The following is a 12,217-nucleotide window of genomic DNA, read 5'->3' on the forward strand; positions in this document are numbered from 1 at the left end:
TCGACAGTGCAGTGCATCTTTTCGTCATGGCGTTAGATTTATGAACAGCCCTTTATGCCTTGCCTAGTAACTGGTGACTGGTGACTGGTGCCTGGTGCCTGGCAATATTGTAAATCATTTCCAAATTATTTAGTCGCTCTCTATTCATATATGTATTCATATTTTTGGCGCCTTTGCCTTGGCCAAACGGCGACGGCCAGGGGCAGCGAGTGCGGCACGTGATTGCGTTATAAATTATGAACCACTAGATTTGCCTACTCTCAGATATTTTTTTTTTTCCTTCTTTATTTGCTACTTTTTTGAGGCCGCCTGCTGGTCGTTAAAGTGCGCTTAAGTATTTGCCTTTGTACCTAAAGCTGAAAATCGGAACTTACTTATCTATGTAATATAAAGACTTTGATTTATAGAGCATTCAATGGGAAACAATCAAACACATAGAATTAGTTGTTATTTAGAACAATGTACATACGAACCCAATCAACTCGGGCTCTGAATATGTTCGAGTAAGAAAGAAGTTGTATCGATTAGAACCCAGATACAATTAATATACCCAAGTAACTCGAGCTCTATAAAAGCTAGAGTCGCTAAATTTGGTATGTAGCTTCTCGTTTGCCTAATTGAGTTAAATTTTATTTATTATACATAAAAAAATATTATTATTATTTTAATCCTCGAAATCAGCACCTTTATACGATATTATACCCAAGTAACTCGAGTTCCATAAGAGCTAGTGTGCGGAAATTTGTAATATAGGTTCTCGTTTGCCTAATTGAGCTGATTTTTATTTTCATATATATATTCTATATGCTCAGCCATGCACACGCAATTTGATAAAAAGAAATTGTAAAATTATTGTGCAACAACTTTCATAAATGGCCTTTATAAATATTTAAACAGGCAGCTGATAAATATGTTCGGCATGTCTATGCCGTCACGTGTTGTTCAATGTAATGGCATTTTATTATTATTATTTTTTTTGGTGTCGGTATTGGTGTTGGTGCTGGTGCTGGTGCTGGTGGTATGCCAGAAAGTATGCCTCGAAAATGCAGCTGTTAAAATTTTTAATGGCTTTTATTGACTTGCGCCAAAAAGCAGGCAACACTTTTGCCCGCCATCGACCGCTAATGAGCGACGCGACGCAGTTGATTTTCAATTTGTTTTAAAGCACACAAAATACGCGCATTTATTATATGGGCCGGCTATATACTAGGATAAGCGCATACTTTATGTGACTCTTTAAATACCCTGTTATCAGACACAGTCAAAGCTAGGCAATTCAAATTCCGTATATACTATATGCTTATGTTAGTTCTATGCGAACTTTATATTTGACACAGTTTTAGAGTCACAGTGTGTGTTAATGTGTTGAAGTAAGAGTTTAAGAATCACAGTTTTGAAGTCTTAGTCTGCATTTGACATTTTTAGAATCACAGATTGGCTGGCACAGTTTCAGAGTCACATGTGAACATTTAGGTTTAAGTTTAAGAAATATAACTTGACTAGAACAGTTTAATTATCAAGTCTTAGAAGAACAGTTTTTAAGTTCGCAGTCTTGCAAAGTTTTAGCGGCGCAGTCCCAAAGTCTTAGTAGGCACAGTCACAGAGTCTCAGTTTGAATATGAAAGATGAATGAACTTGTGTCATATTTTTAGAAACTACAGTTTTAGAGTCATTAGAGGTGTCGCAGTAAAGTGGGGACTTTCATCAACGATGGGCACGAGTCATGTTCTTTAAGAAGTTATTTAATTTAATTTATTTCTATGTGTATTACAGGGTAAGCATTAGTCATGCATTTATTTACTTTTGCATTTATATCATTATAATTTTTGGTTTTTTTTTTTAATTTTTATTTTCTTTTCATTTTATGTTTGTATTTTGTATTTTATTTCTTTTGCCGCAGTGGCACAAAATCATTTTCCCCAATTGGGCATATAAGTCCTGCGGCTTGCCATGGCACAAACGACAGCCCGCCCGCTCGCTCTGTCTTTCTTACTGCGGTGTGTGTGTGTGTGTGTGTGTTGTGCAAATTGAAACACTCGCAGTCGTTACGCGGCTCTCTCTTAGCCAAGTCGTTTTCATTGCGTGGTTGCCGCTGCTGCTGTTGCTGCTGCTGCTGCGGCTCTTGTGGCACTTATGCAGTCCACTCATTCATGAATGCATTTAACATGGACAACAGCGCGCGTGGCGGGTTGGGTGAAGCGGGAAGATTGCGGGAGCGGGTGTGTGTTGCGGGCCGATCTGTGCCCTGGCAATTTAACAGCATTTACTGTAACACGTGTAATTATTTCATGAGATTTATCTGCAGCACATTGGCCACAAGCTGCCGCTGCCGCTGCTGCTGCTGTTGCTGTTGCTGTTGCTGCTGTTGCCGGCGCCGCGTGTCCCGTTGCACTTTGGGTAAATGCGACAAAAATTCCAATTGCCAGCGATGGGGCCGCAGCGCAAACAAAAGTAAACTGGTGGCGTGGCATGCCACAAGTGACCGCAGGTCCAGGCAGCATGCATAAACCAGAGCATCTTACGGCCACGTTGTTGTTGTTCGTGTTGTTGTTGTAGTTGTGATAAGCTGCCACGCGGTACGCACGCATCCATTTTTGTGCCGCAAGCTGAGCTGCGTCCTGGTTGCAGGTCCTTTTTTCAGTTGTCAGCGTTTGTGTGGCGCCTACCTCTTAATACCCTGTACTTGTTAAAAGTATAGTTTTATTCAAGTTCTGGCAGCGTATGTAACAGGGAGAAGTGCACATCTCTGATGACATCCACTTTATAAATGTCAATATGGGCTTATATTAGAGACTCTATATATACTTCAAAATTGAAATGCATATTTTAAATAACCAGTACCTACTTATGATAGCTAACTTCGATATTTCGATACGAAACGATACGATACTATACGAACCCATGTTCCGATTGCCAGTATCGATTTATATCGACTTCGTTTAATGTGCCTTTTGGAATTATTTTCAATATCGTCGCTTTTTTCCCACTATCCATTTATATACATTTTCTGCTTTATTTTAAACACAAAGTCGATAAATATCGGTTGACAGCTATGTTTTGTAGAGCAGTTCCTGGGCATTAAAGAAGCTAGAGACACATTCTTTGGTGTTGGATTTGAACTTTAGCTCACATGCATTCCGAATATATTTTTCTTTGATTACTTCTAAGCTCTGCCAAAATCTAAAAAAAAGGAGGCATCCGTAGTTGTGTTGTCTTGATTTTTGGTATAAATGCCATCTGTAAGCACAGCTACAGGGTAGCTACTAGTCTCGTACGCTCTCGACTGGTGCAGGGCGGCTTACTCGTTTCGCATTTGGCATTTGGGGCGCATTCGTGCGTCAACTTACAAGGCGCACGCAGCGCCATCTGTTGTGGTTTATTTGCGTTAAAATGATTGGATGCACGTCATATCTGCTGCGACTGCTGCAACACAGTGCAGTCCCCCCGCCCCCCCGCATCCAGCACCACCCTGCACCGCGCTGCACCTGCGCGACTCTTGTCCTGGCCAACTTTGCCAGCTCGTAAATTCTTTTGGTTGCCTTGTGCAGCGGCTGCGATAGGCGCATTTTTGTTGCTTTTGTTGTGGCAGCCATTTCCAGGTGCTTTATGGGTCTTGTTGTGGCTGAGCTGCGTGGAACGGTGCACCGGTAACGGGGTGGCGGGTAGGGGCTGGTCTGCGGCGCTGAGCGCGTGCGGCTGTTGCATATTTAATATGCAAAGCCATGGGCCAAGCGTCGCCGTGTGGAACTTGCAGACGCTGCAACAACAGCAACAGCAGCAACAGCAGCAACAAAATAAAGGACCTCGGCTCGTGTCCAGCCCGTGCGGCTCACCAGTGTGTTATCAGTTTTTCGGTAGCTACTCTATATATGCACATATAAATATATATATATATAGTGCCTATATGTCGCTATTTTATGTAGATATGCAGCTTCTTCTGTTGTTGTTGCTGTTGCTGTTGCTGTTGCTGTTGCTCTTATTGTTACTGCCAGTTGCTGCCACGATGCCTGCTCGTGCGTTGACAAAATGTGCACTGCGAGAAATTTAGGTTTGAATAAAACTTGATCATCTTCTCTTCATTCCATTCATACACGTTTATATCAATTTCTCTCAAGCTAGATTTGGATCAAAATTGATATTACTTTTTTGCAAAATATCGAGTCTACGCTGTATCTGTTTTTCTTTTAATTTATAAGCCCTTCATAGCTACTATCTTTAGTGCTTAGCACTACGAGAAATAGTTTTATTTATTTCTGTAATAATCGATTGTATGTAGGATAAGTATTAAGAGCTAAAAAATTCTTGTTTGTCTTGTTTCAGTCTCCGTTTATGTTAGTTAACAATAAGTTGAATTTAAGCTGTGAGGGGCCCTGTTTTCTTATCCAGTTGACATGTGAAGAAATTAAATAAGAAGTTGAATGAAAACTTAGTCTCAGTATTGGCACATAATATCTTCCAAGTCTTATGTAGCTTATACTTATTAAACATTACCATTATCTTCGGTCGAATTGATATGAACACCATGTAGCTTTTGATAATTTAATAACATCCACCGATTTTCGCACAGTGCATTATGCAGCTCATCAAAACGGCTGTGGCACGCGTTCGCATGCATAACTTGGCTCATCTCACTAAGCTGGCCAACAAGTTGTGCATCTGTAACTGTCAGCCTGGCCAGGCCTACCTGGTGCCAGGCTCAGCCATGGCCGTTGGACAGACAGACGCGCAGCATGTCACCAAAAGCAGAGTTCCAATTCTGTAGCTCAGCCTTTCGCTCTTGCTCGCACACTCCCTTAACTTGTGTGTGTGTGTGTGCGTGTGTGTGCAATGCCCGGGAGGATTTTCAATTTTACTGCATCATAAATTAAATTACCTCTTTCGATGTGCAATGTGCGAGACCTGGGCCCATATTTCGTTTTGGGGCCCCGGCTACATTTTATGACCGCAAAAGAAACGCAACAAGAAAGCGGTCAGAGTGGCCCAGGGCGGTTCAAAGAGGGGGGGCGCGCAGACCTTTGACTTTGCCAAAAACTGCCAAAGGTATGCGCAAAAATGCACAAAACCAGGGGCGAGGCTTTATGTTGGGTCGCCTCTGGACTGGGGCAAAGCAATTCCCAAACTGCAGCAGAAATGTACAACAAGAGCCGCAGACAACGAGTAACAGGACGACTGCGACGAGCACTAAAAATGCAACATTACGTATACGCAGTGGTGCACCGCCGAAAAAGCAGCCAAACCCAAACAAACCAAAGCAAAGCTACCCTTCAGCAAGGAGAAAAAAAAAAACATAAAATAAACCCCACACACACACACCCCATTGACAACCCCACTCATTCGATGTTCCATGGCCTCTAATGAAATCAGTAATGTACCAAAACCAAGTTTTTTTTTCGTTTCGTTTCTATACCCTGTAGACCACAAATATATACAACTGGGTGTAATAAGCCTGTACGAATCTGTGTAACAGGCAGTGGAAAGCTGACAGAAAAAAAAAACTATTTCACAATTCCAGATATTTTCCTAATACGAAAACTATTTCAAAGCAAAGAAAAGTTTTAAACAAATAATCAAAACTTATTATACAATGATTCCAAGAGGAGCAAAGCTTCGACAATTTTCAAGAAAATACAATATCCCAATTTTATACAAATATAACAGAAACTACAGCCAAGAGTATTTGGATAAATGCAATTTCAGCATAGACCTGCCCACAAAGTATCGCCCAGTCGACTACTGGATTATAGTTGCTTTGCATTTTATTTGGACTTCGCCTAAATATCACGTATTCGACGTTTCGTTTCATTTGTTGTTGTCTGTCCTGGTTTTTATTTCCGCTTTTTTTTTTTTGGGTGCGTTTCTTTTGAACACAAACTTTACACAGGAGTCCATTAAATTTTCGTAGCGCTTTGATTTAGACCAAAAACAAGAACAAAAAAAAAAAAAAAAAGCAGAAGAGGAGCAGCAAAGAGCTCGCGACTAATTTATGTAATTTGGCTAAGAGGCAAAGCGTTGCGTCTGCTGCAGACCAACCGGAGCAATTGGCGCGCATCCATAACGAGCGACTGGGAGGCCAATCCGATGTCGATAGCTTTACCGTTAACATTACCAACAAATGAAATAAAACTAGAGAAAAGAGCCAACTTCAACGCGCCGTTTGTTAAATACCCTTCTAGACATGTAGCTTAAAGACTGGGCGAAGTGAGAAGAGTTAAAGCGAAGCTTGATGAAGATATCTGGAAACAGAAAACTTAAGCTATGTTTTTATGTGTAAACTCTATAATTATAATATTAATTAATGCTGGGCGTGGTCAAGATATTTTGTATAAAGAAAGTAGCTGCATTATCGTCTAATTGTTACTTTGAGAGCCTGCAACTTTCCAGACGATGAAAAGCTGAGACACTACTTTGAACACAGATTCGGATGCATACCTAGATATAGTCATATAATTGGAACAGCTTGTAATACCCTCGCAGAGAGTATAAGCCCCTACCCGTTTATAGCTGTGGCAATGTCTGCTGCTGCTGCTGCCACACGCCGGCGGCATGCTGATGAACCAAGTATCGCGCGTCAGGCATTTGGCCATCATTTTGAGGGTGGCTCCATTGTGGCCATAATTAAAATTACCTCGTTTACCTGCCACACACAAACACACACACACACACTCACACACATGTGTGTCTGTCCCTCTGCGTGTCTGTGTGTGTGTGTGTGTGTGCTTGTGCGGTTGTGTGTGTTTTTTGGTTTTGTGGTTTTGTTGTTGACGTATTTTTGGTTTATTACCTTGCATTGCGGATGCGGCCCACACCTGTGCCTTGGGTTTTTGCAGCTGGCCTGGCCAAATTGTCTGACCACTCCCCAAACGCTTTTAAATGGGCTTTAGAATTGGCCAAAAACGGCAGCCACGTTTTGTAACATTTTGTTTTTTTTTCTTTTTGATTTTTTTTCTGCTTATTTTTATTGCCGTCCATTTTGTCGTTTTGGCCCTTTGTTTGATGAAATATGATTGAGTTGGTTCGATGTGTCCTTTAGGATTTGCGTTTACCCTGAATTGTTGATTGACATAGCTAACTGGAGACATCAATGCTTGAAGGGTTGAAAAGCACAACTAATTTGATGTAGGATTTGCTTTCGGTATTAGTCAAATTAGTTAAAGCTCAAGATTAACTTTAAATATAAAAAAAATATAAATTTCACTTCTCACTTCGCTTCTTAAGAAGGCAACTTGTTTTGAATCATTTCGATTTTTGCTTTACTATTTTTTTTACTTCTCTGTTTACTTCTCTGTTTATTTAGATTTTTTCTCATTTATTTGCTTGAACTTCTTGCTTTACTTCTTTCTTCAACTTTCGCTATGCTTGCCGATCTTCATTTTATTTTTGCTTCTGTTTGCACTTCTTGTTTTGTTAATTATTATGTTCCTTATTGATTACACTTAACGGTGCGCTTCTCACTTTTCTTGCTGCTTTTCTAATCGACTTTCTTCTTGGTTTGCCTTTCCCTTTGCTTCTCAGTTTGCTTCTCGCTTTGCTTCTTTTTCTCGCTTTGCTTTTTAACTTACTTCTCACTTTGCTTCTTGTTTGATTTTCGCGTTGCTTATTGTATTCGCTTTGCTGCTTACTTCACTTCTAGCTTTGCTTCTCACTTCGTTTCTATCACTGCTTCTTGCTCGATTCTCACTTTCAAAATTCAGAAAACAACTACGCCCTGTGAGCTTTGTCTTCCTGCGTGCTTTGCTTCTCTCGCCCACTTTTATGACAGCTTTACAGTGTTTGGCACCATAAGATATATTTTTATTTGACATTTTTAAAACATTCGCCCAGAATATTCAGACATGCAGAATATGCTAAAAATCTCAGCAAGATTTTCCGCAAAAATATTTTGATAATATGTTTTTCAAGGTATTTTACAATCTAATCGAGGACCCAAAAAGCAACATAAATCAAATAATATTTGTTCTTTTGGCTTAAGCTAACAACAAAAAAAGATGTTACCCAAAAATGATTAAATGAACGGAAGAGGTGGGCCACAAAAAATGTACGTTGTGCCCTGCGAGGCGTACGAGGCGATTGCAATGTGACAGAAATATTTTTGCTAAACTGGCCTATCAGCGCAGTGTGGCCAGATCATGCGAAAAGCAAGAAGAAGATATTTGCCGTTAACAATGTACACTAAAGGGATTGCAGCAGGGCGTGCGGAGAGTGATGGAGTGAGGGGGGGGGGGGAGGGGGAGGGGCGGTGTGCGTTCTCACAAACCAAATCGTGAGCCCGGCAGCTAAACGATTTACTGGCTGTTTGGGCTGCCCGAGTCTAGAGTCTAGAGTCGATGCCAGCAGCTGGTGGTTGTTGGCCATGTTCAGGCCTTGGGCGACTTTGTTTTTGATGTTGTTGTTGCTGTTGTTGTTGTTGTTGTTGTTGCTGCTGGTCGTTTTTGTGCAGTGCGTCCGCAGCTGCAGCTATTTGCAACAAAATGGAATGGAATATGGGTCAAAGTGCAGTTGAATGTCCGGAACATCCGCAATGCTGTAGTTTGACTTTTTCCACAAAACTGTGCATGTGTGTGTGCCAGTGTGTGTGTGTGAGTGTGTGTGTGTGTGTTGGTATGCATGGGAATTGCATTCAGGAATATTTTACGTTTTACGTTACATTTGCCATGTGAGCTCAATGGCTGTGCGACTGTGTGACTGTGTGTGTGTGTGTGTATGTGTGTGTGCGTATGTGGACTTTACTTTACTTATTCGCAGCCGTTTTTTAGGCGCTCACATGCCTGGGATTTTGCGATTTGGTGCGAGCTCTCAACAAAAGTCCCATAGCCTGTCAGCCAATGGAGTCTGAGCCCCGATCTGTCCGGATCTTCGGCGCATAAACTCTATACGTATATATATAAATATATAGATATTTAAATCGATATATATATTTACTCTGCTGCATGCCTGATTTTACTGCCAAGCAGCTCGCAAATAATACTTTTCTGCTTTTATCTTTCGAACTGCTTTTATTTATTTTTATTTATTTTTTTGGGCTATTGTCAAGCGCATTACGTGTTGCCACGCCCACTTTGCATTGAATTTGATTGCCTTATGTGCGGCCTTCAATTAGTGTTTTGGGCTGCAACTCTAAGTATGTAGACACAAACAATTTTGTAGATAGCAAATTGCCAGCGACATGTGCTGCAAATTTTTGGCCGCAACTTGCAACTTGGGCAATCAGTTCGTAATAGCAACTCGTTTTCTTATGCCCTGTAAATGAAGATGTGTGTAGAAAAGGTGGCATTCAATTCCGACAGCATGTGTAACATTCAGAGGCAAACTGATGAATGATTTCCTATATAAGTTAAGATTTCTGTTATGTCAACTCCCTAGCTCTAGAGCTTGGGAGAATTGAATTTCCTTTCTGTTCGTATTTATCTAATATATATTGCTTGACATTTTGTTTGTCACCAATTTACAGGGTATGCTTTAGTCAGATGCAATTCGCTTGCAGCATTTCTTCTCGTATTTTGTTGGCCTTTGATCAAATATGAAACTACAAATTAGCCAAGACTTTTGGGCTAGACTGACGCCAGTTGGCCTGTGTCGCTGGCTGCGTCCACGTCTAATTTCAAAGTTTTACCGGGTAATTTTAAAGATTTGTGTGCCGCAATCCATTAGCAAGCAGAGAAGACAGTACGATACCGTACACACACAGGACGCAGTGGCCAATTGCCATCGCGTCCTGTAAACTGTTGGTTATATCGCTCTTGACAGGCGGTTGGCCATTGGCCGCTTTGTCGTCTCTTAAATGCGCCCATAAATAAGACGATAAATGAATAGTTGTCCTTATGCCCCATACTCTGACAATTGCGGCGCCCCATTGAAATTGCCGTGCGCTACTTTGAACAAACAAGCGCATAAATTTAACCCAGCCCCACTATACGCTGTCCGCCCTCCCCCACCTTTCAATATTGCAATATGTCGCCTGTAATGCTGCTTCTTATGACACCCATTCCCCCGATGCCCATCGCCCCATTGGCCAGCTGTCATTTGTCATTGACTGGAATGAAGTGCGTCAATGGATCGGTCCATGAAGCGTAGACCTTATGGCCAAATGAATAGCATAATGGAGTGCCGGCTTTTGCGAGTTGATATTGACAGCGGCATTGACAGTGCTTTGATCCTGCCTGGAAATCGCTTTAGATGTCAGAAGGAGTTTAGCGTCAAGTTAAAAAGAAGTAAATGTTGGAAATGTTGAAATTAGGGAAATCAAGGGCTTCGTTTACTCTATTGGGTTTCTACTCAGCGCAGCCAGTGAAACGTTTAAGAATCTGGGACAAAGTAGAAATATAAATAATATGCTTATAGCACGTTTAACGCAAACAAAATAAATTTGAAAACCTGAGTAGGAAGTCAAAATGCTTATCGATTGCATTCGTTTTTTTAACTCATCTCTCTTAAAAGGTGTTAGACTTTCAGCTAAACGTTTTACTGGCTATGAAAATCGCAATTTTTGTTACAATTTCTGAATAATATTTTTGTGCTTCATTAAAAGTTTTCCAAAAAAAAATATCGACTTTGTTAAGTTAGATTTAGTTTTAAATAACTATCGAAACTTTTAAAGATTTACGCACTTGCAAACTCTTTGTGAGCAGAAAAATTGCACTAAATAAAAGCAACATTTCTGCTTGATATAAGTTTTCGGAGATTTCCGAAATGAGCATTTAAACTGTGCTCAATTAGACGAGTAGACGGAGCCACATGCACAACTCTTCAGTTGAATCTATTAACGCGGCAAACTTGCGGACAAAACTTTGAACAAAACTTGCTACGTTCTCTTTCACACTGTTTCTTTCCCGCTCTCTCACTTTTGTGCTAGCTAAAGAAGAAAGAAGAAAAACTGCCCGTCCGATGTGGGTGTCAGAATTAAACCCTCTGGTCAGTTGATGCTCGAGCATATGCGGCAGATTAAAAGGCGATTTGACTAGCGTTTGGCCAGAGGCAGAAACGTGGCAGTGTGTGTGTGTGCGTGTGTGTGTGTGTGTGTGTGTGTGGCATGTGTGAGTAAGATTTATATGGCAAGGGTTAAGCGCTGGCAGCCAATTAAAAGCCACTCAATGAAAGTCAAGACACGGTGAGAGACAGAGATGGCGACAGGGCCAGAGACAAGGTCTCAGAATTACGCATACGCAATGTGAGCCAAGTCAAAGCGACAATGACAATATGCACGTAATTCACACCAAGCCACTGTCAACAACTTTTTCATGTATTAGCATAGTTTAGTTTTTATCGCTCTAAAGGAGACATCGACGAATGCATTAAGTATATACTTTTATAGATATAGCTGATCGGGACCACGTTTTGGCCTTATATATCAGGGATCAGATCATTATATCTTACACCTATTATAGTTTTTAAGTTTCTTAACAGATATCTCCACAATCTTATCAATATGCAGCCACTATATCATGTCATAGGAACAATCATAATATCAGAAGACTATATCACATAGCTATAGGTACGATCGGTCGAAGAGTATGCTCTTTGAAAGCAAATATTTTGTTCAACTCGATACAATTATATACCCTTGCCCGCAAGGGTATTTAAACTTCGTGACTTCTAAGACATATTTTTATCAATTTTTTTGTTGGCTTTAGCTTTTAAAGACTGATTGTGGCAGGGCGTGGTCAGGGGCAGGCAGGGTGGCAGCCACGTCAAGCGGCTTAGGGCAGTTACTTTGCACCTTTTAGACGGCTTACGGGTGGCCCAGTCAGCAGCTCAAAGAAGCCAACTCAGTGCCAAGGGGCAGCAGCAGCAGCAACAGCCACAGCAGCTTGCAACGTGCCACATTGGACGATGGTGGAACCCTGCCAGCGCCCAAAAGACGTAGCATGCTGCACTTTAAGTCGCGCTGAGTAATTGTGCGCAAAAAATGCGCAAATTGAGCGCAAGCCGAGCGCCAAAAGACGGCCGTGTGGCCAACCATAAGCTCCAGCCGCCCCCCTACCCTTGGCCAGCCCCTCACACCTCGCAGTTTGCAGCGCGCGCCCTTCGGGCAAAAGTTAGTTGTCGAGTGTGTTTACTTTACGAGCTGCGTTTTGCGTGCGAAAACTTTTACTTACAACTTGTGCATAAATGCAGTCATTGCAACTTCTCTGCCTTGCCGCTGCCACTGCCACGCAACGCCGCGCGCTGCCCCGCAACTCCAGCCAAGAGATTGGCATGTAAAATATGCTAAAAGCATGCC

Source organism: Drosophila virilis, chromosome 5 (genome assembly GCF_030788295.1).
Source record: "Drosophila virilis strain 15010-1051.87 chromosome 5, Dvir_AGI_RSII-ME, whole genome shotgun sequence".
NCBI lineage: Eukaryota > Metazoa > Arthropoda > Insecta > Diptera > Drosophilidae > Drosophila > Drosophila virilis.